This window comes from Ambystoma mexicanum, chromosome 4q, assembly GCF_040938575.1.
Source record: "Ambystoma mexicanum isolate Mex_15411 chromosome 4q, UKY_AmexF1_1, whole genome shotgun sequence".
NCBI lineage: Eukaryota > Metazoa > Chordata > Amphibia > Caudata > Ambystomatidae > Ambystoma > Ambystoma mexicanum.
The window spans coordinates 1,283,503,334-1,283,527,132 of record NC_090928.1 but is presented as its reverse complement, the minus strand read 5'-3'; the positions used below and the strand labels follow the sequence as shown (position 1 = coordinate 1,283,527,132).

Here is a 23,799-nt window from a genome sequence, read left to right as displayed (position 1 = left end):
CATTCTGTTGGAATGGTGACTTCTTTCTTTATTCACCCTTTTTGTTATGCCATTTTTAGTGTGCTTGTCCTATCTTGGACCTTCTGTCCTTCTGGGTAGAGGAGTAGCTGGGTGTTCTTTTGTCTTTGGCAGGAGCCCTTTGTGTAGCCTGCCAAGGCTCCAGCATGTCTGTAAAGGCAGGAAGTGAGGGAGGAGTCCGAAACACTGCTCATCTTTGTCTTCTGGTGTGCCTGAGAGACCCCAGTTCCCTCTGGGGGCTGGCTGTCCAGATTGGACAGCCACCTGCCCCTTTCTGTAAACTGCAAGGAGAGTTCAAAGAAGTTGTACGGGTTCCTGTATATCTGGCCAGGATCTTGGAGCTGAAGACCAGTCGACCACTGGAACAGAAGATCCGTTGAAGAAGAACAGGAGAATAATGTTCTAGCTACTTCCAGCGAGCTGAGATGCCTGCTGTGTAACCACTGCCTGTGCTGACCCCATCTTTGAAGCAACAGAGGAGTCCCGAAGATGAAGACTCCGATCCAGAGACTATTGGGGTCCATCAGTCTTGAGAATACCTGCATTCTGGGCCATTCCACGATGAGCTGTGACCTTCCTGGGCTGCAAACCGCCAGTACCCTGGGAACTCTAGCCTGAGTGCTGTGCAATGTTCTCTGAAGAATGAATTCTGCTCCAACTTTGGTGGACTCCTGCGGGACTTCCAGAGACACGACTTGGCTCCTTGAAGTCACCTCACCAGAGTGCTGGACCGAGATATCGAGAAGAATCTGAACAGCGATGACTGTCCTTCATTTGGTTCCTTTAAAAGTGTGCCAAATCCACAGAGCTGCACGAGCACCGAAGAATCATTCGTTGGGAGCCCTTTCTGTCATCTGCTGCTGCAAGTTCCCATCCAGTGTCCATTCTTTTGTCACAACCACCAAGAATCCATAGACTGGGTCCTGTGCTGCTTCATCATGAAGGCGTCGGTCTGCAAGCGCTTCACTGCTGAGGTACTGTGTGGCTGGGGTCAGTACTTACCTAAAGTCTTGTCTCGCTCCTGTGTGGCCGAGTGAGTGATTTGTGTGTTTGGGAGTTAGCCTATACCGTTCGCTGAGGCCTAACGCTGGAACGCATCTAGGGAGCCTTCTACGAAGTCCTAGAATACTTTCTACTAACTCTGAAGTCTATACTTGCTTGTTGGACGAGAAATCCTCTGGTACTCTGACTTTCCTGCATCTGTGCCTATCCTGACCTGCCTACTGTTTGCCACTAGACCTCCAGTGCCCGCTTCTGCCTCTGAGATCACTTGTGCCTTAAAATAGGGAAGGACTTCCAAAGTATATGACCCTGATTAGAAATTATAAAAGTGTTGCAAAGTACTTACTTGCTAAAGGTGTTAGTGCTGTAACTGCATCTCTGAAATAGAATAGGTTGCACAGTTCTTACCTGTGAATTGCTTACTGTCATTCTGAAAAGTATACAATACTAATGATTTATTTTATTTTTTTATTTTTTACTTTTGTATAGCGCGCAGGCAGCCCAAGGGCCTTGTGGCGCTGTTACTTGCAGAAAAGTTAGTTGCATTATGCATAGGTGACAGCATTGGGCACATAGGTGTAACACATACTATGCATGCAGGCCCGATATACATATGGCGGGTGTACATGAGAAACGGTAGAGAATCAAGCAAACAGGGTGGTTTGCAAGGTTTGGCGGAAGGTGGTCAGAGAAGGTTCAGCTCGTAGGGCAGTGGGGAGGGCATTCCAGTGTAGGGCCGCAAGGTAGGTAGTAATTATCTTCCTTTGAATTGTTCCACTATTCTAGGAAGTAACCGAGTTGGTATTACTTTATTAATCCTGAAACTGAGTAAGTGTAGAAGTCTCCCAATAGGGGTTTCACTCACCTTGAATTGCTCTCTGCCATTCTAAATGTATATCCCGAGTTCTTACTTATCCATGAAGTTAATACTGCCCCTCTGAAAATTAGTTCATACGTTCTTGCTTACCTTAGAATTGTGTTCCACTATTCTGAAAAGTGATGTTGGTATGACTGTATCATTCCTGAAAGATGTTATATATGTTGGCAAGTGCTTACCTGTTCGGTTGCTGGTATAATTGTATTATTCCTACGTGAGAATGATGTATAAAAGTGGCCAGGTACTTACTTGTTACAATATTGGTGTTACTTTATTATTCCTGAGACTGGATAAGTGTGAACGTTTACCAATAGGGTTTACTTACCTTAAACTGCATACTGCTATTTTAAATAAGGTTTATATTTATGGTTTGCATACCATAAGTGTTGTGTTGGATGTTATAATTGTGTTTATGAATGATAATAGTACTTACCTTTCTAAAGAATTATCTTTGCCTGTGTATCTGTACAATAAACCATTATGTTTACAATATATTATTGGATCAGTGTTCTTTGAACCTATACATGCTACAGGTTCTTCATACCTATCTACACCCTCTCACCCTCTTAAAATAGTCCTGACGGCTATGTCCACGCTACTATATTATGAAGGGCAGGTCTATACAAAGAGTTGGAGTTTACTATATTGCCTAAGGTACCATTTTATAAAGCACCTTGTGTGGACTTTAGAAAAACTGTCCTAAACAAAATGTCATCAGCATACCTGTGACATTCCTGTGGTGCTGCAGGCATGCATTTTCCAATATACCTAGTGCCGTTATTCCTGAATAGACCCAGAAGCACTGATGACAAAAATGCCTAATCTAAACCTAAAAAAGATGGAACCGAGTGTCGACCATCAAATGAAAAATAAGGTAGTCCTAGTGGCATTGTGTCAAAATAAAAGGCCTATTCAAAGAAACCTATTGCCAAACCTCACAACTAATACAAAAAAAGGGGTGTGGGATAGTTCTCAAGAAAAGAAAGACGTGTTCTCCATGTCAGGATGTGGTAGCCTGGGCCTCCCTTCCCCATGTTTTGTGCACAGGGTAAGATGGGAGTCTGGAGCACAGTACAGTCTCAGGCTTCTCCAGGATGAGGCGACAATTCCAATGGCAGTTCTTAGGACCGTCGATAGCCATGTCTCGTTTCCTTTGAAAGTCTCTTGCCTTCGGGGCGTGACGCGATCAACTAACCTGAACCAAATGTTCCTTTAACAAACAAATGAAGTTTAGTTTCCAATGTTCACTGGGTGATAGGTTCACCCCTTGGTCCCCCTCTTCTAGGCGCTGACCCTTCTCAATTGTTTACCACAGTTTTACACAGGGTGATGGCTTCACCCCTGGGTCCACCTCTTCTAGGCGCTGACCATTCTCTCTTCAGCGGGATTCACTTCCATTGGTTTCTCAATGTCTTTTCAAACAGTTCACAGTGGACATCTCTCTGTCGGGTTTTACGTCTGTCAACACTCTGTTTCTTGGGACTTTAGAGTTTTGCCCCTATTGGGGTTCACTTCCCTGGTTTCCTCTCACTGTGGGATTCACTTCCCATGCTCTTACACAGTTTATAGATCGAAGTCTTTTGATTGTACTGGGATTTTGCTTCACCCTCAGTATGACCAATTTGACGTATTCGGCTGGCTCTCGTATGGCCTTCTTGTATCTGTAGTTTCTCTCAGAGGGGGATCGGCCAGAGTCTCTTGTGTTAGTACCCACGTGGTGCTGGTTTCCCTCTGCAGCTGGTCTCCTCTTAACACTTTTACAGTTCTTTCACAGTTCCTCAAACTTGGTTCAAACTTTCCATTTTGCAATTCTGTCACGCAACATAGCCCGGTTTGTTCTCGATTCTCCCCTTGACTCACTGGCTGTGATGAACTGCGTGGCTTTGGCCGTTTCTGGGGTCAATGCTGGTACCACGGGCATGGTATCTTCCCTCGCTCCTGCTTATCGGTGTAGGCTTGCCCTGTGTACCGTTGACATCTATGTCCAATACACTTGTGCTATTGTTCGCAGTCTTAAGCTCTCCTCCACAAAGGTTCCACGGGTCTTGGACGAAAAGGGCATGGTCACTTCTCTCCTCGCCACCCTCTCGATTACTGACTGCTGAGCCTGATTAGCTGTCTCGTTGTGCTGTGTGCCGTGTTCGTACTGTGCTCTCTGGCTCCACCTTTACCCCTGTAGGGCAGGGAAAGGGCCGTCAGGTGTGTGTGATTCTGATCAATTGTCTGACTTTGCCTGACACTTGTATTGGGGCATGTCAGATGAACAGCTCTGGTGTTAGTCCGTTGTCCTTTGTGTTGTGAAAAAGTGTTTTTGTTGGAAAGGAGGGTGAGGGGGGTCAGAGGTTTGGAATGTCCGATGGGAGAGGATAGGGAAAAGGTAACAAAGGAAGGGGGATACCACATCTCACCCGTCGGTGTCCCACTCCTCGAGGACCCCCTTCCAGGTGATCCTCCCTCCCTGGTCCACCCCCAGGAACTGGATCCAATAGCGATGGCCATGTCCTGGCCAGCTGGATGACAAATCACCGGGGACTAGCTAGGGAGAACCCTTCAGGCTTCTCACATGGGGGAGAGGAATGGGTTTGGAGTTTATCTAGGTTTAAGGTCCATGTTTGAATGTAGTGCCAGCGTGGCGTGTGCCATTCTCACTGTGGCAAGAGATTGGCGCTTTCCCTTTAAATCACAATTCTGTCCTTGTTTCCTCGATGGTGCTGTTGGTTATATTACTTATGTTTGGGCCAATACACAAGTCATCAGTGGTTACACAATGGACTGGTCAAGCAGGTGTTCGATTGGTGGCAAACAGCTGACCTAGTGTCAAACTCCTTTATCATGTGTATATTGAAATTGGGAGCTTCCAGGTACTGAATAAATAAAGTAGTAGAACGTATATACATGTTACTGATGATTAAAATATCCATTTAAAATTGTTTTTTCCCTGATCTTTTGGATGCTAACATTTTCTAAATAAAAATGAATCACACTATTCCTGCTGCGTGTTACCTCAGTCCTGTTAAATGTTCTCATTGGAGCACCACTACTCTGCCACCTATTGGGGTGCCTTTCCCCAATAGATGGCACTTCAGAGTTGTATAAGTTACTACGCGAGTTAACATCACTACTGCTGAGTAGAGTCTTATTACATGTGCTGCCTGCGATTGTGAACGTGTTGAAACTAATAATGTGCATCTCCTTTTATGGTAATAGGTGACTGATGCCCCAGATATGCAACATCAGTGATAGATTCCTTGGACTATCGCAGTGAAAAGCTTCATTGTTAGAATATGCAATTTCCATGCATCTTAGAAGTGTGCAAGTTTGGGGTCCATTTGTATTTTCAGAGTATTCAGGAACTGGGATTGAGAAGCTTGTTGGAAACATGATGGCTTCCATCCACGCAACACCTTTGTGGTAACATCCAGTAACCAAGCCTGTTCATTCTGTCAATTCTGGTGGAGAGGGATATTTAGCACGAAAATGACATTGTGTTATGTGCAGTAATAAAAGCATTTCTCATTTGCTCTGAATTTGGAAAAAGTTCAGTGAAAAGGGTCATGTCATTAAGCACCTGACAACATAAACTGGCAGGCAACTGTACACGTGTGCAGAATGTGGGAACAATTGCCATCTCAAGAACATACTTATTGCCCACATGAGGACATAGGTGAAAAAATGTATCAGTGCACAGAATTTGATAATGGCGTCTATTTGCATGATACACTTCTCTGCCACAAGCAAATGCAAAAAGGTGAGAAACCACATGTCTGCACTGAATGTGGGAAAAGGTTTGCTACAAAGGGACATCTTATTAGCCACCAGAGAACACATACAGGTGAGAAGCTGTTTCTGTGCACTGAATGTGGGAAAAGGTTTGCTCAGAAGGGACATCTTATTAGCCACCAGAGAACACAAACAGGTGAGAAACCTTATGAGTGCATTGAATGTGGGAAAGGGTTTGCTCAGAAGAAACATCTTATTAGCCACCAAGGCACACATATAGGTGAGAAACCGTATGAGTGCATTGAATGTGGGAAAGGGTTTGCACAAAAGCAATATATTACTCTCCACCTAAGAAAACATTCATGTGAGAAACCTTATGAGTGCATTGAATGTGGGAAAGGGTTTGCTCAGAAGAAACATCTTATTAGCCACCAAGGCACACATATAGGTGAGAAACCGTATGAGTGCATTGAATGTAGGAAAGGGTTTGCTCGGAAGGGACTTCTTATTCGCCACCAGAGAACACATACAGATGGGAAACCATATGAGTGCATTGAATGTGGGAAGGGGTTTACTAGGAAGATGCATCTTATTAGACACTAGAGAAGACATACAGGTGGGACACCTCATGAGTGCACTGAATGTGGGAAAGGGTTTGATACAAAAGGAGAGCTTACTATCCACCAGAGAACACATACAGGTGAGAAACCTTATGAGTGCCATAAATGTGGTAAAGGGTTTGCTTACATCGGACATTTTATTCGCCACCAGAGAACACATACAGGTTAGAAAACTTACAAGTGCATGGAATGTGGGAAAGTAATTACTCAGAAGAGACGTCTGATTAGCCACCAGAGAACACACATAGGTGAAAAACTTCATAACTGTGTTTAGTGTGGGAAATGGTTTAGCCATAAGTGAGGTCTTATTTATCATCAGTCCTCGAGAGACCTCGTAAGTGTAGTGAATGTGGCGAATACTTCAGAACACAAGATGTTCTTATCTGCCATGAGAGAGGGCATGTAGTGAATGTAGGAAGAACTTCTTTGGGAAGAGAGATCTTATTCGCCACTGTAGAAAACATACGGGTGAGAAACCTTATCGGTGTACTAAATGTGGAAAATGCTTCAGTCGGAACAGTCACCTTATTAGGCACCTGACAAAACATGCATGCCTGGGTCTATTTAATAATAATAATAATAATTTAGCATTTATATAGCCCTACGAACCCTCAGGTATCGGACCGCTGCTTATTATTACCCATGGTGTGAGGTGCTCATTTATCGGCCTCGGAAGGATGAAAAGCTGAGTTTGGCCCTGCCGGGATTCGAACCTGCATCGACAGGCTCTGCACAGATGTCAAAGTGAGTGCTCACACGAACGATGGCTGATTATGATTGTTCAATCACTGCAGTTTGAAATGCATCCCTTCTAGAATATTCAGAAGGGGGACTGTACCTTCTGTGTTTAGGTAACCATCCTATGAAAACTTGCAAATTAATGGGCACCAACAGTTTGGAAAAGGTTAAAGACTCAGTGGTTGAATCAATAACTATCGGCCCTCATAGGATAAGTTGCATTTTGTCAATAGAGTAGAAAGGGCAAGTGGAATAGAACTATCCACTGTGTTGGGAAACCATAAAACTCATGCAAATTTGGAAATAAAATGGTGCCTTTCTGTCTGGAATGAAAGAGTTGTGGGTGTAATGATTTCACAGCTGTTCTCTAAATTCCAAGAAGGAACAGTGGACATCAATGTCTACAAAATCAAGCTGGTCTTTGATAAACTTACATGTCTAATGTAAAAAGTCTCCCACCGGGATTCATACACTGAGTGAAAGAAGGAGGTGGTAATGGGTTCAGTGGATTGGTGGGAAAGAGGTGAACATGGAGGGAGCTGGTCGTGACAGAGGAGGTGGGGTAAAGAGAAGGAGGTGCTGGTGTTAAAATCTGCAGGGCATGCCCTTCCATACCTTAACCCTCAGCTAAATGAGATATGGCAATAAAGAAAAAATTGAGAAATTTATGATAAATGTGTTCACAAATCAATGGATTGATACAACATTGAGTAATCAATCCAGTGAATTAAGCCCACATTCTACATTTCCTGTCTTTGTATAAACATTTGATAGCATGACCTGTCACTTTTCTTACGACAAAAGTGATGGATGAACTTTCTTTTCCATAGGATTGTGATAACTGAGGAGTCAGGAATGATACTGGAACACAAGTTAGACAGGATTTTAGTTGAAGACTTTTGTTATAATAACAACTAAGTTTGGAAAAGGCCTTGCTGTCCCTGCACTAGCGTAGTTACCCTACCTAAACTCAAAACTAAGTGTCTGTCGGTGTCAGAAGTTCAAAACAAAACCATCCTGTGTCCAAAGTATTATTCTGAGACTCACACTCTAAATAAATGAATTCAAAGGTGAAAAGGATGTCATTGGCATTGAGTGTTTTATAAATGTTCAAAAGAAAGGAAAAATGTATAACTCCCACGAAAAGTAGTCTTTCAAGTATGGGCATCCTTGCTCGAGAGCGTTCTTCCCTGCCCCTGTATTCTTCATCACTTTTTTTTGGGTTACAAATATATTTTTCACACCCTGCCGCCGGGGCGGATGTGGCGTTTAACAGCCCACCAGCCTGAGCTTTGTAGGCCCGAGCTGTGTCCTGTTAAACCAGTGTATGGATAGCTTTTTTTTTGTGCCTGACTGGGGATGCACTCCGCGTGAGCGCATCTCCTGACCGAGAAAACAAATTACATAAAAAATGGCGGCCGCCCTTAAAATGGAAGATGGACTAGGTGGGATGACGGCGGCCATTAAAAGTTATGGGACCGGATCTGCGGGCAGTGAAGGCAGAATCTCGCCCAGGAAAGGTGGGTTCTGATTGGTCAGACCGTCTTTCCCAGGTGCGAAGAACAGTTCTTGGCGTTGCATTGGGTCAACAACAAACGTTCTCTTCAAACTTGTTGGCTTCCTTCTTATGTGTGATTCGGATACCTGGTATACTCTCCTGCCAGGGCTTTTCATATGTGAACTCCTACCCACTCTCCCACCTTTTGGTGGTTCTGCTTTTTTGCCTCCTTGGCTAAAATAATTGGTTTCTTATATATCGTCTCTTTGTCTCTTATATGCTTGCAGTATGCATTGACAAACTTGAAAGTATCTCTTAGAAAACTGCTCCTTCAGTCTTTCTCTGGTTTTAGAAACCGTTCCTTTTCTCTCTTTCTTGGTTTTGCTATAAGTAATTTAAGTTTGGTGCGGCCACCAATACATCCTGGTTTTCTCTGTCCCTTTATGGACACGCCGGTTCTTGATGGCATCTCGTTTCATCTACGGTCCGTTGTTGATGGTCTCCTGCTGCTTTCTGCTTGTGACATGCTTCCTGAAGCTTCTGCTGTGCTTGTCTGCTTCGCTTGGGATTCCAGTGAGCAAAGCGCTGTGCTCCAATGCCAGCAAGTGCCCAGGTGCCCTCCACTGGCTTTTGACATTCTCGCTGTCTCATCCGATTATAGCAGCCTTCTCCCATCAGGTTCCTGAACAGGTTAGCTTCACCAACTTCCTTCCAGATATCACTTTGCACTGAGACAAGCAACTCCCTCCTGCCTACAGCCTGCTTGTGTTTCTTGCTTCAGTGATTTAAATGTCCCAGACTGTGAGAAATCTAAAGGTGTCTCGCCCGCTAGTGCCCGAGTATCTGTCATCCAGGTGCCCAGGAAAAGGCCATTGCTATTGGATCCAGTTCCTGGGGGTGGACCATTGCGGGAGGATCACCTGGATGGGGTGCCGGAGGGGCTTCGGGGAGAGGAAGTGAGACACTGAAGGGTGAGATGCAGGATCACTTTCCTTATGACACCTTTTCCCCATCCTACCCCATAAGATACGTAGAAACTCTACCCTGCCCCCTTTTCCAACCTGAATAATTTCTCACACTGTGAAAGACAATGGACTAACACCTGAGCGGTTTACCTGACCTGTCCCAGCACAATGGTCAGGCAGAGTCAGGCAATTGCCGATAACTATACACACCTTACTGCCCTTTCCCTTCCCCACTGGGATAAAAGGCGGAGCATGAGAGCACACTTGAGGAAGGCTGAATGCACGAGGAAGCAGACATTCCAGGACGGCATTTAAAACAGAGGAGAAAGGCTTAGAGATCTGAAAGGACGACCAGGAGGGAATTACCCGTGCCCTTTTCAACCCAGACCTGCGAAGCCTCCGTGAAAGGAAACATAAGACTGGGAATCATAGCTGGCAAGTGGTGTTGGATGTCAGCGGTACGTGGAAACCTTTCGCACTGATTGCCAGGGCTGGGAGAAGTGGTTGCCATTGTGGTACCGTCCTTGACTCCAGCGCCGAAGGAAACGCCAACGGTTATAGCACAGCCAGTGAGACATAGACTGTGTTCGGCTCAAGGTTGCATTGGCAACATTGTACGTGAAGATAATAGACAGAGGTCTTTTGTGAGTGAAATCGGTACCAGCAACAGAGTGATCCGCTGCCACATGGGTGCTCGTTCAAAAGACTCAAGCTGGTACCCCTCTTCTGAAAGAAAGAGAAAGTATTGAACTAAGAACTTTTTGTTTAGTGAAACTACAGAGTTATGTTATATTTTGCGGCTCAGTACCCTTGCCGAACCAAGCCCAACCCTATTACCCTACGGGTTCTTTTTGTTACCAATTTTGGCAACCTTGTTGCTTTAGGGTTCCTGTTTATATCTCACTAGGACCTAGGTCTGTATGACCACGAACTGTAGTCCTTTGCCCCTGTTTTTCTAGCTTTATACTAATTTTCTCTCCCAAGTATAATTACACTTTCTCGGTTTCTCAACCACTCCTGAGGCCTCTGAGTATCTGGACCAACTCCACAGAGCGTGATAACATTTATTAACATAGTTTACTCTTCCCCTAGCTGCCTTGGCAGAAAGTCAGTCCTAGAGTTTCACAGATCAGCAAATCCAGGACACCATTTCTGGTCCTTCCTTCTTTGACCCTACCGGTACAAATCCTCCAGTAGGAACATCGAATACAGGGGCTTAAAAGATATCTAGGCTTAATAGATATCTAGTTTTTTCTATGACCCTGGAACATTCATTGTCATAATCAGAAGAAATACATATTAGAAACAAGAAATCCCCAATGAATGAGGATTTTCTTTTGTAGTTTGGGTAGCCCCTTAGCCCCTCTTGTTTCCAATTTTTTCGAATTTTTCAGTTTTGGATTGTTTTCACAAAAAACATTCACAGTTCTATAAGGACTTGCATACTGTCTTACAACAATGGAATTGTTGAACTTTACCTGTATACTCAACATATAGGTCTCCATTCTCACCAAGTTGTATATATTACATTTTTTCTATGTTATTTGATGTCATTCTGTAATATTGTTGCTTTTACATCTGTATGTTGTATTTCACAGCATTGTTTTATAATTTACGCACTATATGTTAGTCTGTATGAGTAAATAAATCTTTGCTTTTGGATTTTTTTGAATTCTTTGTACATAATTCCTTTGAACACAGTGAGCACTTTGTACATTTCTTTGACTCCTTGTTTGGACCTGCCACTAAGCAGACCGACCTCCGTTATTGAACCTCTTGGACCAGCCCAAATACCTGAACTAGTCCAATCATATATTTGCCTTTGAGCATTGTTCTCTAGCAAGGGTTTTCTCATTTTTTCTCATAGTGAAACTACAGAGACCAAGAGGCCTAGGGAGGCCAGGGTGAAGTGTCAAAGTGGTCATACAAGGGTCAAGCCAAATCCCTCGTACAGTCGAAAGTCTTTGACACGTTGTGAAAATGAAGTGAACTGTTATAATTGGAAAACATGAACCCGACTGTGGGATGCCCGCAAATTGGGTAAGTAGTAAGATAACCGTGAACATTGTGATGACAAGCATGAACCCGATTGAGGGATGCCACAGTGATTTGATGGTCTGAGCCCGATCGAGGGAGCTTACGTTGAGAAAAGGATCAGTTCCCGGCTGAGGGAGATCCAAGGGTGAAGAATAATCGCCCGACGTGAAGATTAACAGAAGGAACTTTTGTTTTGTGATTAACTGTCAAGCCCTTTGAAGCAAGAGACTTTGCATGAGCTAGACTTGGGTACAGAAGGCCCTGATATTGTGGAAAGGAATTGTAAGCTCCTGCTGGAAAGACCCTAAAGTGTGCTGCGCTCAAGAGTCCCGCCTTGTCCTGTGCTAAACATGTGGGGAAGGGAGACCCCGGCTTTGGCATGCTGACTTATCATTTTGTGAACACTCTTACTTTTCTTGTGAACATTATCCCATACTATTTTGTAGCATAGCGGTAAGGATTGGCAATAGTTTTTTTATTTTAGTATAGGCCCTTTTTATTTGACTAGACTCCACTAGGACTGTATAATTATTGTTTGATAGTTTTAGCTTTCTCCCATCTTAGATTAAGGTTTAGATTAGGCATTTATCTCACCCCTTTTTTACAGTTGAATAAACACCCTTGAACTGTGAACACTTGTGTCTGTCTTACTTTGATGCCATACCTTCCTTACAGGACACAGGTGTGTGCTTGCTGCCACTAGAGTGCCGCCTGTGCTCGTGGATACCTGTGCTCTGCATTACTCTACTCCTCTTCCTCATCCCAGTGTTGTGGGAATAGTGGTGCCTTCCTGAATACACTGTAGGAATGTTTGCAATGAGTTTTAAAGGCAAACTGCGTTTGGAAGAAGAGTAGGTGGAGTTGGAAAAAGTGTTTTGTAATTTTACAAGGCCATTTAGATTTTCAGAGGTGGCCTTCGGGGTGTAACAAGATTTGTACTACTCTCCATGGGGCAAAGAGGGAAGGTGTTACAATAGGCTATGGGGAATTGGAGATGTATCTTCAGATGTATCTTCAGAAAGGAAATGGGGATACCATGTCTCACCCAATGACACCATAACCATCTCCTGGAGGCTATCTCCCCCATGTGATCTTCCCTCATATAACTGCCCCCAGGGTCAGGTTCAGGTAGCGACGGCCATCCACTGGCCACATGGGAGGAGATCACCCCTGGTAAAGGAGTGATGATACCATCAGATTAATCACATAACTTGTGCTTTTTGCACGGGATAGTGATTCCTCTGGTGTTTTTTTTTGCACGGGACAGTGATTCCTCTGGTGTTGTTTTGCACGGGAGTCTGCATTACCTCCATATAGAAACCCATGAGCACGGACACCCCAGCACCTACTCCTCTGCCCTCTTCCTGCACTTGCACGTTCTGAATATTCACAAGGCATCGTAGGTTCGACCGTTCCTTCCCCCGCTATATTTATATTTGTGTTTTTAATGTACTTCAATCCCATATCCCCCCACCCCCTCTGTTGCCCTGTGAGTGCTTTTAAACAGACATAATTTGCTGTATAAGCACCTAACAAGCAAACAATGAATAAAATAAAATAGAGTAGCAGTTCCTTGTCCCAGTGCTTTCTCATCAAGGTGCTCCACCTGCTGACAGAACTCATACCTAAACATGTTTCAACCTCCTGCCTCATTCAGGGCATAAAACAGTGTGCCCACCCAGAATCCATCTGTTTTCCTATTGGAGTCAGAAAGGTCACTCTGGGTTCCCAGTCATGGGGAATGTGAGCCTGTCATGGCTGATGGAAAGAGAGGAAAATTTGAGCAAAGGCGCTGGTGGTGATGACCTGAGTTTTGGAGAAATTGAGTATCGGGTGGTAAATTGTCGTGCAATGGTGAATTTTACACAGGTAATCAGTGCTGTGGGAAGTTCTGGGTAAAGTAGGGAACAATAAAAGTATTTGGATAAGAGCTGCTAAGGGAACCCCCATCAGGAGACGCTCTTGCCTAGGAGCTGGATGTAAAGAGGAACTAGTAGAGCTCAAAGAATAGAGTTTTAAGGAACTCATCTGATAGAGGGGATCAAGGGGATGTTGTGGCATCCCAGGAGGAGAAAAACTGGCATTTCAGTAAGTAGGTAGCAATACAGGAACAGGCACTACCCTGCAAGCCGAGATGCTACAGTCAAAAAGGAAGGAGAAGTTGGCAACAGTGCAGAAGGCATCAGAAATCCGAGAGACTGGTGGGAGTGGTGAGGAGGTTTGAAGCATGGGCGAGTGCTGTTTCACTGTGGAATTCACATGGGATTCGGGTGTTAATGTGTTAGGGTGAGGGTGCTGCTGAGTCATGCATCCCAATTTATGACGATGAAGCTGAACACCATGTGCTCAAGAAATCTGAAATAGGGAGCAGTGAGACATGACGTGTTAAGCAGGGTTTACACATCAGCTGTTATGTATTTACCCTTATACCGCCCCCCCATCAGAAGTAGTGACAGAGTAGAACAGCAGGCAACCTATTGTAAGTTAGGAAGATTTCAGTGAACCGGAACATGTTGAACATGTGAGGGCAGGGGTGTCGCCACCTTAACTGATCCTGGGTGACAATGGATCGAAAGAAGCATGGGAAGTGTCAGCAGGCCAAAGGACTAGTGCTTTTCCTGCTACGGTAGTGGGGGTAAAAAAGAGATTGGTGAAAATGAGAAGGGGGTGTGTAAGTGTGTTGGGGAGAGTGCCACTGATCTTTAGTAGAGCAGTAGTAGACTGTCATCGAGGGGAGGGGAGTAGAGCGCAGGAAATTGGGGTGGCAAGAATGGACTGGGGGACCTTGATAACTTGCAAGGCTGAGAGTTGAGGGAGTTATTTATAGAAACACTTGTGTACAGGCGTGTTACGAATGACCTATATATATCATTTCATGGTATGTGGCAGTACCTAACATACAAGCTGCATTTATGATACCGACTGTACCATGGCTCTTCATGGCTGTGAAGAAATGAATCCTCTGCATGAGTACAGGGATGAGTGCTGGCTAAACCGTCTACTTGGCCCGACATTGCTACTAAACCAGCAGTGATCCAAATCCTAAAGGTGAAACGGGCAGAGCCTTATAGGTACCGCACCTTCACCTCGTTTGTTGACGTGGCCTGAGGATCGGCTTTATCTTCAGGAGGGGTGTGAGCTGAAAAAGATGCAACACAGGCAATAGTGCAGTGGTGTCAAAATAAAAGAATGTCAATCAAGGTTCTGAAAATAGGAACTTAAGTAACAAAATGATCAATGGACACAACAAATTAAAACAGTTAGACCAGGGAGTGCTTCGACTGTGTTTACTGTTACTGGAGCGCTACACTGACAGTCCAAAACTGAGTCGTTCTACAGCTTCCATCTGTGTGAAGGCAGAGCAACCACACTAAAACCTGGAGCCACAGCAAAGCAGATTGCTGCAAGTGTGTTTACTGTGTTTCCTACTGGTTCCCAGCACTGCTCTATGAAACAAAAGTTACATCACCCTGGAGACAGCTTGAGCTGGTGTTGTCAAAGAGGCAATGGACGGCAGCCAGGGGAGAGAAGGAGCACTTGCTGGTGAGTAAAGTGAGTCACACAGGTACGCTGTGCCTGCTAAATGGTTCTTGTACTCTTAGCGTAGCTAGCGCTCCTTGCATCGATATGAAGGTTGTAAACAGAAGTGAGCGTTTATTTGTATTTTCTTCCTCCGTACTGACTTGCTCAATCCACCCAGCGTGTCACAAACGAGTATATACTCTTTAAGGAGCAGTGCAAAGATCTCCCACAGCGGGGGCTGGGGAGATAACGTTAAATACATAACAGCTGATGCCATAAACTCTGCTTAACACATCATGTCACACTTCTCAGCTATTTCAGATTTCATGAGCACATGGTGCTCAGCTGCATCGTCATAAATTGGGTTCATACTTCATACTTACCTCAGGGCCGGCTGCGGATAAAGACATCTGACAAAACTATTGCGCTGCGCCGTTCTCTTCGGCATTCTGCAGCGCCATTCCTGATGAAGTGGAAAATGCCCTGGAGGCTAACGACTACTGCACCAGCCAGACGTTTCCGAACTACGATTCCCATGAAACCTAAGGGAATTCGTAGTCCTTAACATCACGTGGTCTCCACTCACTTGGCTCCACCTCCTCATTGATTTAAGCGGCTGCAGCCCGGAGGACGCTGCTTCTGTTTGAATGTTACAACCGGCGCTTAAGTTCCTTCTTATCGCCCTGTTTCTGAAGCTCCTCTTTACTGTTCTATTCTGCTCAGTGGATTCCTGTTCCTTCTCCTTCATTCCGTGCTCAGGTAACGAACCCTCTTTTGAACTAAGGACTGCCAATCTGCCTGCTGATTCTGTTACCTTCCTGCTCGCTCGTGTACCAACTTGTGGATTGTTATAAGGACTGTCTGCCTGCTGATTCTGTTACTTTCCTGCTCGCTCGTGTACCGACTTGTGGATTGTTATAAGGACTGTCTGCCTGCTGATTCTGTTACCCTCTTGCTCGCCTGTGTACCAAATCTTTCCATTTGGCTCAACTGTTCAAGGACATTGGTTGTTTCGGATTCCGCCCTTTAAGTGCACTTTGGGGAGGCCTTGCAGTAGTGCACCTACCCGGATCTAGTGCGTCCCTCGTTCCGCCCGGGACTAGTTACCCTACTAACATTCCCAGTTTATTATTTTGCACTGTCGTTGTGTTCTGTATCCTGGAGTAAAGGACTGTGGCTTCCTAAGGGATTACCAGAGCATTGTGGTATCAGGCTCCAAGGACTGGGTTGTTCAGGTACTATCCTGTCCCATCTCCATCTATTGATAGTTGCTGTTATTCCAAGTGATTAATAGTGTGTTGTTTCTTGCAGCTGGGTCCGTGGCGGCGCGTTTTCTCCCCGCTCTTTCGGGTGATCGGTCCCTCTGTCTGGCATACATATCAGCAGTGGGTCATATCATCAGAAAGGTCATTTTTCCCTCATAGAGAGGAGGCTCGGGTGGAGGCTCCAACCCGAGCTCTTCAATCAACACATAGTCTCGCTGATTTGGCCTCCTGTCTTGTCCACTCCCGTTCGGTGAGTAACAGAAGAAGTCAAATAAGCAAACAAAGGGCTCAGCGGAAGGGATAAAGGGCCCAATTGACAAGTTTGTAAAACCCACCGGAAAATCTGTCAAAAACTTGGATCACAGCATCATGGAAGTGTATTCGGACATGGAAAGTGTGTGAGTGAACCAGCTGACTTAAGCTTGGCTTATATGGAAGATTTTCCACCAACGTCTTCATTGGTAAACATCTGGACCAAGGCAGAGTAGCAGCAATTGGAACTCCCAGTGGAAAGCCAGAACAGATTACATAAGAGGGCTCAGCAACTGGCGCCAATTTTTCAAATACAGCAACTGGGGACACATTTCCCACTGGAACCAAACCCTGGTAAGTTGAGACAGCCTACAAACGACTGTCAGTCTCCTAAACCAAAGCACTCAGATATTCAAAGAGCAGAATCGCGATGCCTTGGAAATCAAATGAGCACACCGGCCTACTTGGGGAAATGAATGGGCTCTCAAATAAATCAAAAACAGAGCCCCTTCTTGACTTTAGAAGAAACAAGGCTCAAATCGTGCCATAATAACAAGGACTAAATGTGTCCTATATCCCTGGATAGGGGGCAGACTATGCCGGAGTTGGCTCCAAAGGTGAGTTTGGCTTCTGTAGCTTCTCTGCATCGCCCCCTTGAGCACCTGAGCCGATGGTTTCTGTAAACCCCGAACAAAAAGGAGCAAAAGGGGAATCGAATACCAGCATATATGATCAGGGTTGGCACCTCAACTAGATCTCTTAGAAAAAGGCAAAAAAAGAGACTAAGTGCCTAGGGAAAATCTGCGGGAAAAGCACACATTAATCCTCTCCGAGGTGTTCCCTAATGGAGTCTCACTGCCATTAAATCGACCTCAAATCCTGGCCTTGTTTTGGGAGATCCCTAGCCTGAGACTTATTGCCTCCTGCGACATAGCGACGGACCAATTTCCAGTAAGCGGTAGTTTAAATCTGGCTAAACTCCACTTGTTGTCACAAATGACCAGGGCACTGGTTTTGTCAGAACTAGAATTGTTTTTATCCTTGGGATATGATGTGGTGCAGTCCTTGATGGACCCAAAACCAGCCCCCAACGAATTTGTGCTATCTCAACCCTCCCACCCTCAATGTTTTGTTTAGTTTATTATTTATAGAGCGCGCCAGACCCTGGGGCATCAGGGCGCACAAGACAAGAATATGCTCAGCTTAGATACAGGTACATGGTAAGTAGGAACATCAGACAATTTACAGTAGGTAGATATATACAAGGCAGGATCTAGGTCCTGAAATAAAGTTTTACATGTGGAGGTATTCTTGAGAGGAATATAAAATAATAATAATATACACAGTGATAAAATACGGGCACCCGGAACATTCAAGTGCATAAAGAAAGAGGCGGATACACATAGCCTGGTGATGAGGTGCAAGTCGAACTTCAGGTTAGTTCGTCAGCGGATACAAGCAAGTCAGGGTAGTTAGGTGCCATTAGCTCTCATCCAATTGGTCAAGTTCTGTCTGAATTTCACAAAAGGCTGGGGTTCTCTAATGCCATGGGGTAATGAGTTCCATAGCTGCGCAGCCTTGACTGGGAATCTATGTCCTCGTATGGTAGTGAGTTTGAATCGCGGGACTTGTAAGCAGTTTGCGTTTGCTGTTCTTGTGGGTCTGGTCGAGGTTCTTAGATGTAGCCTATCCTTGAGGTAGGGTGGTGCTTTGTTGTTGAGGCACTTGTGGGTCAGGGAGGCAATTTTGAGTTGAATTTTATCAGACGTAGATAGCCATTTGTATTCTCTTCTTACCGAGGATATATGCTCATTTCTGTTAATCTTGAGAGCTGCTCTCAAGGCATTATTCTGGAGGACCTGGATTTTATGTATCGTCTGTTTATTGGCCCCAATGTATAGTCCATTACAATAATCCAGTTTGGAAAGTATAAGGGCTCTGGCGAGCGTGATGCAACTGTCTGTAGAGAGGAATTGTTTGCTAGCTCTGATGAGTTTGCATGTGTATGCAGTAGCAGAGGCTAGAGAGTTAACTTGTTTAGCAAAGTTCAAGGTGGCATCTAGGTAAAAGCCTAGGGTCTTCACTGCCTTAGCTACTTTTATGTTATTCCCGTCGATAATGAAATTGGCATAGTTAGGGCTGAGTTTGGATATGAATGTCGGGGTGCCTAGAATCATGAGCTCAGTTTTGTCATCGTTCAGGCATAATCCGTGTCAATTCTTCATTCAAGAGTTGCATTGCAGAGTTCTTTGCATGCCCTATTCTGATTGATAAACTCCCATTTACGCTCACCCGCACTTTGTCTTGGCCTTATTCCCATCCTGGGAGAGTCCATCATTGTCTCTCATTGCGGGGAGGATCGTGCTGGTTGGGGACGCTTGCCGTCAGTGGGCTAGTTCCCATTATTATGCAGGACTTGGCCACTGGGGGCAAAAGGGCCATTTGTCTAATGGGAACTAGCCTTCTCAGTGTGAGTAGGCTAGTTCCCATTATTATGCAGGACTTGGCCACTAGGGGCAAAAGGGCAATTTGTCTAATGTGAACTAGCCTTCTCAGAGTGAGTGGGCTAGTTCCATTTATTATGCAGGACTTGGCCTCTTGGGGAGCAAAAAGGGCAATTTCTCTAATGGGAACTAGCCTTCTCTGTGTGAGTGGGCTAGTTCCCATTATTATGCAGGACTTGGCCACTAGGGGAGCAAAAAGGGCAATTTCTCTAATGGGAACTAGCCTTCTCTGTGTGAGTGGGCTAGTTCCCATTATTATGCTGGACTTGGCTACTAGGGCCATTTCTCTAATGGGAAATAGTAGGACTTGGCCACTAGGGTAAAAAGGGCCATTTCTCTAATGTGAACTAGCCTTCTCACTGTGAGTGGGCTAGTTCCCATTATTATGCAGGACTTGGCCACTAGGGGCAAAAGGGCCATTTCTCTAATGGGAACTAACCTTCTCAGTATGAGTGGGCTAATTCCCATCACTATGCAGGACCTGGCCAGTAGGGGAGCAAAAAAGGCCATTTGTCTAATGGGAACTAGCCTTCTCAGTGTGAGTAGGCTAGTTCCCATTATTATGCAGGACTTGGCCACTAGGGCCAAAAAGGGCCATTTCTCTAATGGGAAATAGCAGGACTTGGCCACTAGGGCCAAAAAGGGCCATTTGTCTAATGTGAACTAGCCTTCTCAGTGTGAGTGGGCTAGTTCCCTTTATTATGCAGGACTTGGCCTCTAGGGGAGCAAAAAGGGCCATTTGTCTAATGGGAACTAGCCTTCTCAGTGTGAGTGGGCTAGTTCCCATTATTATGCAGGACTTGGTCACTAGGGGCAAAAGGGCATTTTTCTAATGGGAAATAGCCTTCTCAGTGTGAGTGGGCTAGTTCCCATTATTATGCAGGACTTGGCCTCTAGGGGAGCAAAAAGGGCCATTTGTCTAATGGGAACTAGCCTTCTCAGTGTGAGTAGGCTAGTTCCCATTATTATGCAGGACTTGGCCACTAGGGCCAAAAAGGGCCATTTCTCTAATGGGAAATAGCAGGACTTGGCCACTAGGGGCAAAAGGGGCCATTTGTCTAATGGGAACTAGCCTTCTCGGTGTGAGTGGGCTAGTTCCCTTTATTATGCAGGACTTGGCCTCTAGGGGAGCAAAAAGGGCCATTTCTCTAATGGGAACTAGCCTTCTCAGTGTGTGTGGGCTAGTTCCCATTATTATGCAGGACTTGGCCACTAGGGCCAAAAAGGGCCATTTTTCTAATGGGAAATAGCAGGACTGGCCACTAGGGGCAAAAAGGGCCATTTGTCTAATGTGAACTAGCCTTCTCAGTGTGAGTGGGCTAGTTCCCTTTATTATGCAGGACTTGGCCTCTAGGGGAGCAAAAAGGGCCATTTCTCTAATGGGAACTAGCCTTCTCAGTGTGAGTGGGCTAGTTCCCATTATTATGCAGGACTTGGCCACTAGGGGCAAAAGGGCCATTTGTCTAATGGGAACTAGCCTTCTCAGTGTGAGTAGGCTAGTTCCCATTATTATGCAGGACTTGGCCACTAGGGCCAAAAAGGGCCATTTCTCTAATGGGAAATAGCAGGACTTGGCCACTAGGGGCAAAAAGGGCCATTTGTCTAATGTGAACTAGCCTTCTCAGTGTGAGTGGGCTAGTTCCCTTTATTATGCAGGACTTGGCCTCTAGGGGAGCAAAAAGGGCCATTTCTCTAATGGGAACTAGCCTTCTCAGTGTGAGTGGGCTAGTTCCCTTTATTATGTAGGACTTGGCCTCTAGTGGAGCAAAAAGGGCCATTTATCTAATGGGAACTAGCCTTCTCCGTGTGAGTAGGCCAGTTCCAATTATTATGCAGCATTTGGCCACTAGGGGAGCTCAAAGGGCCAGTTCTCTAATGTGAACTAGCCTTCTCAGTGTGAGTGGGCTAGTTCCCATTATTATGCAGGACTTGGCCTCTAGGGGAGCAAAAAGGGCCAGTTCTCTAATGTGAACTAGCCTTCTCAGTGTGAGTGGGCTAGTTCCCTTTATTATGCAGGACTTGGCCTCTAGGGGAGCAAAAAGGGCCATTTCTCTAATGGGAACTAGCCTTCTCAGTGTGAGTGGGCTAGTTCCCATTATTATGCAGGACTTGGCCACTAGGGGCAAAAGGGCCATTTGTCTAATGGGAACTAGCCTTCTCAGTGTGAGTAGGCTAGTTCCCATTATTATGCAGGACTTGGCCACTAGGGCCAAAAAGGGCCATTTCTCTAATGGGAAATAGCAGGACTTGGCCACTAGGGGCAAAAAGGGCCATTTGTCTAATGTGAACTAGCCTTCTCAGTGTGAGTGGGCTAGTTCCCTTTATTATGCAGGACTTGGCCTCTAGGGGAGCAAAAAGGGCCATTTCTCTAATGGGAACTAGCCTTCTCAGTGTGAGTGGGCTAGTTCCCTTTATTATGTAGGACTTGGCCTCTAGTGGAGCAAAAAGGGCCATTTATCTAATGGGAACTAGCCTTCTCCGTGTGAGTAGGCCAGTTCCAATTATTATGCAGCATTTGGCCACTAGGGGAGCTCAAAGGGCCAGTTCTCTAATGTGAACTAGCCTTCTCAGTGTGAGTGGGCTAGTTCCCATTATTATGCAGGACTTGGCCTCTAGGGGAGCAAAAAGGGCCAGTTCTCTAATGTGAACTAGCCTTCTCAGTGTAAGTAGGCTAGTTCCCATTATTATGCAGGACTTGGCCTCTAGGGGAGCAAAAAGGGCCATTTCTCTAATGAGAACTACCCTTCTCAGTGTGAGTAGGCTGGTTCCCATTATTATGCACGACTTGGCCTCTAGGGGAGCAAAAAGGGCCATTTCTCTAATGGGAACTAGCCTTCTCTGTGTGAGTGGGCTAGTTCCCTTTATTATGCAGGACATGGCCTCTAGGGGAGCAAAAAGGGTCAGTTTTCTAATGTGAACTAGCCTTCTCAGGCTGAGTAGGCTAGTTCCCATTATTATGCAGGGCTTGGCCTCTAGTGGAGCAAAACGGGCCATTTCTCTAATGGGAACTAGCCTTCTCCGTGTGAGTAGGCCAGTTCCCATTATTATGCAGCATTTGGCCACTAGGAGCTCAAAGGGCCAGTTCTCTAATGGGAACTAGCCTTCTCTGTGTGAGTGGGCTAGCTCCCTTTATTATGCAGGACATGGCCTCTAGGGGAGCAAAAAGGGTCAGTTTTCTAATGTGAACTAGCCTTCTCAGTGTGAGTAGGCTAGTTCCCATTATTATGCAGGACTTGGCCTCTAGGGGAGCAAAAAGGGCCAGTTCTCTAATGTGAACTAGCCTTCTCAGTGTGAGTAGGCTAGTTCCCATTATTATGCAGGACTTGGCCACTAGGGGCAAAAGGGCCATTTGTCTAATGGGAAATAGCAGGACTTGGCACTAGGGGCAAAAAGGGCCATTTGTCTAATGTGAACTAGCCTTCTCAGTGTGAGTGGGCTAGTTCCCTTTATTATGCAGGACTTGGCCTCTAGGGGAGCAAAAAGGGCCATTTCTCTAATGGGAACTAGCCTTCTCAGTGTGAGTGGGCTAGTTCCCTTTATTATGCAGGACTTGGCTTCTAGTGGAGCAAAAAGGGCCATTTCTCTAATGGGAACTAGCCTTCTCCGTGTGAGTAGGCCAGTCCCCATTATTATGCAGGACTTGGCCACTAAGGCCAAAAAGGGCCAGTTCTCTAATGGGAACTAGCCTTCTCAGTGTGAGTAGGCTAGTTCCCATTATTATGAAGGACTTGGCCACTAGGGCCAAAAAGGACCATTTCTCTAATGGGAAATAAGCAGGACTTGGCCACTAGGGGCAAAAAGGGCCATTTGTCTAATGTGAACTAGCCTTCTCAGTGTGAGTGGGCTAGTTCCCTTTATTATGCAGGACTTGGCCTCTAGGGGAGCAAAAAGGGCCATTTCTCTAATGGGAACTAGCCTTCTCAGTGTGAGTAGGCTAGTTCCCATTATTATGCAAGACTTGGCCACTAGGGCCAAAAAGGGCCATTTCTCTAATGGGAAATAGCAGGACTTGGCCACTAGGGGCAAAAAGGGCCATTTGTCTAATGTGAACTAGCCTTCTCAATGTGAGTGGGCTAGTTCCCTTTATTATACAGGACTTGGCCTCTAGGGGAGCAAAAAGGGCAATTTCTTTAAAGGGAACTAGCCTTCTCAGTGTGAGTGGGCTAGTTCCCTTTATTATGCAGGACTTGGCTTCTAGTGGAGCAAAAAGGGCCATTTCTCTAATGGGAACTAGCCTTCTCCGTGTGAGTAGGCCAGTCCCCATTATTATGCAGGACTTGGCCACTAAGGCCAAAAGGGGCCATTTCTCTAATGGGAACTAGCCTTCTCTGTGTGAGTAGGCTAGTTCCCATTATTATGCAGCATTTGGCCACTAGGGGAGCTCAAAGGGCCATTTCTCTAATGGGAACTAGCCTTCTCAGTGTGAGTAGGCCAGTCCCCATTATTATGCAGGACTTGGCCTCTAGGGGAGCAAAAAGGGCCATTTTTCTAATGGGAACTAGCCTTCTCAGTGTGAGTGGGCTAGTTCCCTTTATTATGCAGGACTTGGCCTCTAGGGGAGCAAAAAGGGCCATTTCTCTAATGGGAACTACCCTTCTCAGTGAGAGTGGGCTAGTTCCCTTTATTATGCAGGACTTGGCTTCTAGTGGAGCAAAAAGGGCCATTTGTCTAATGGGAACTAGCCTTCTCCGTGTGAGTAGGCCAGTTCCAATTATTATGCAGCATTTGGCCACTAGGGGAGCTCAAAGGGCCAGTTCTCTAATGTGAACTAGCCTTCTCAG

General features: G+C 45.5%; 1 pseudogene; it reads left to right on the top strand.

Annotated features, from left to right (window-relative positions):
* The window catches only part of LOC138467378 (zinc finger protein 850-like), a 319,559-nt pseudogene that overhangs the window by 257,578 nt on the left and 38,182 nt on the right, over positions 1 to 23,799 (top strand).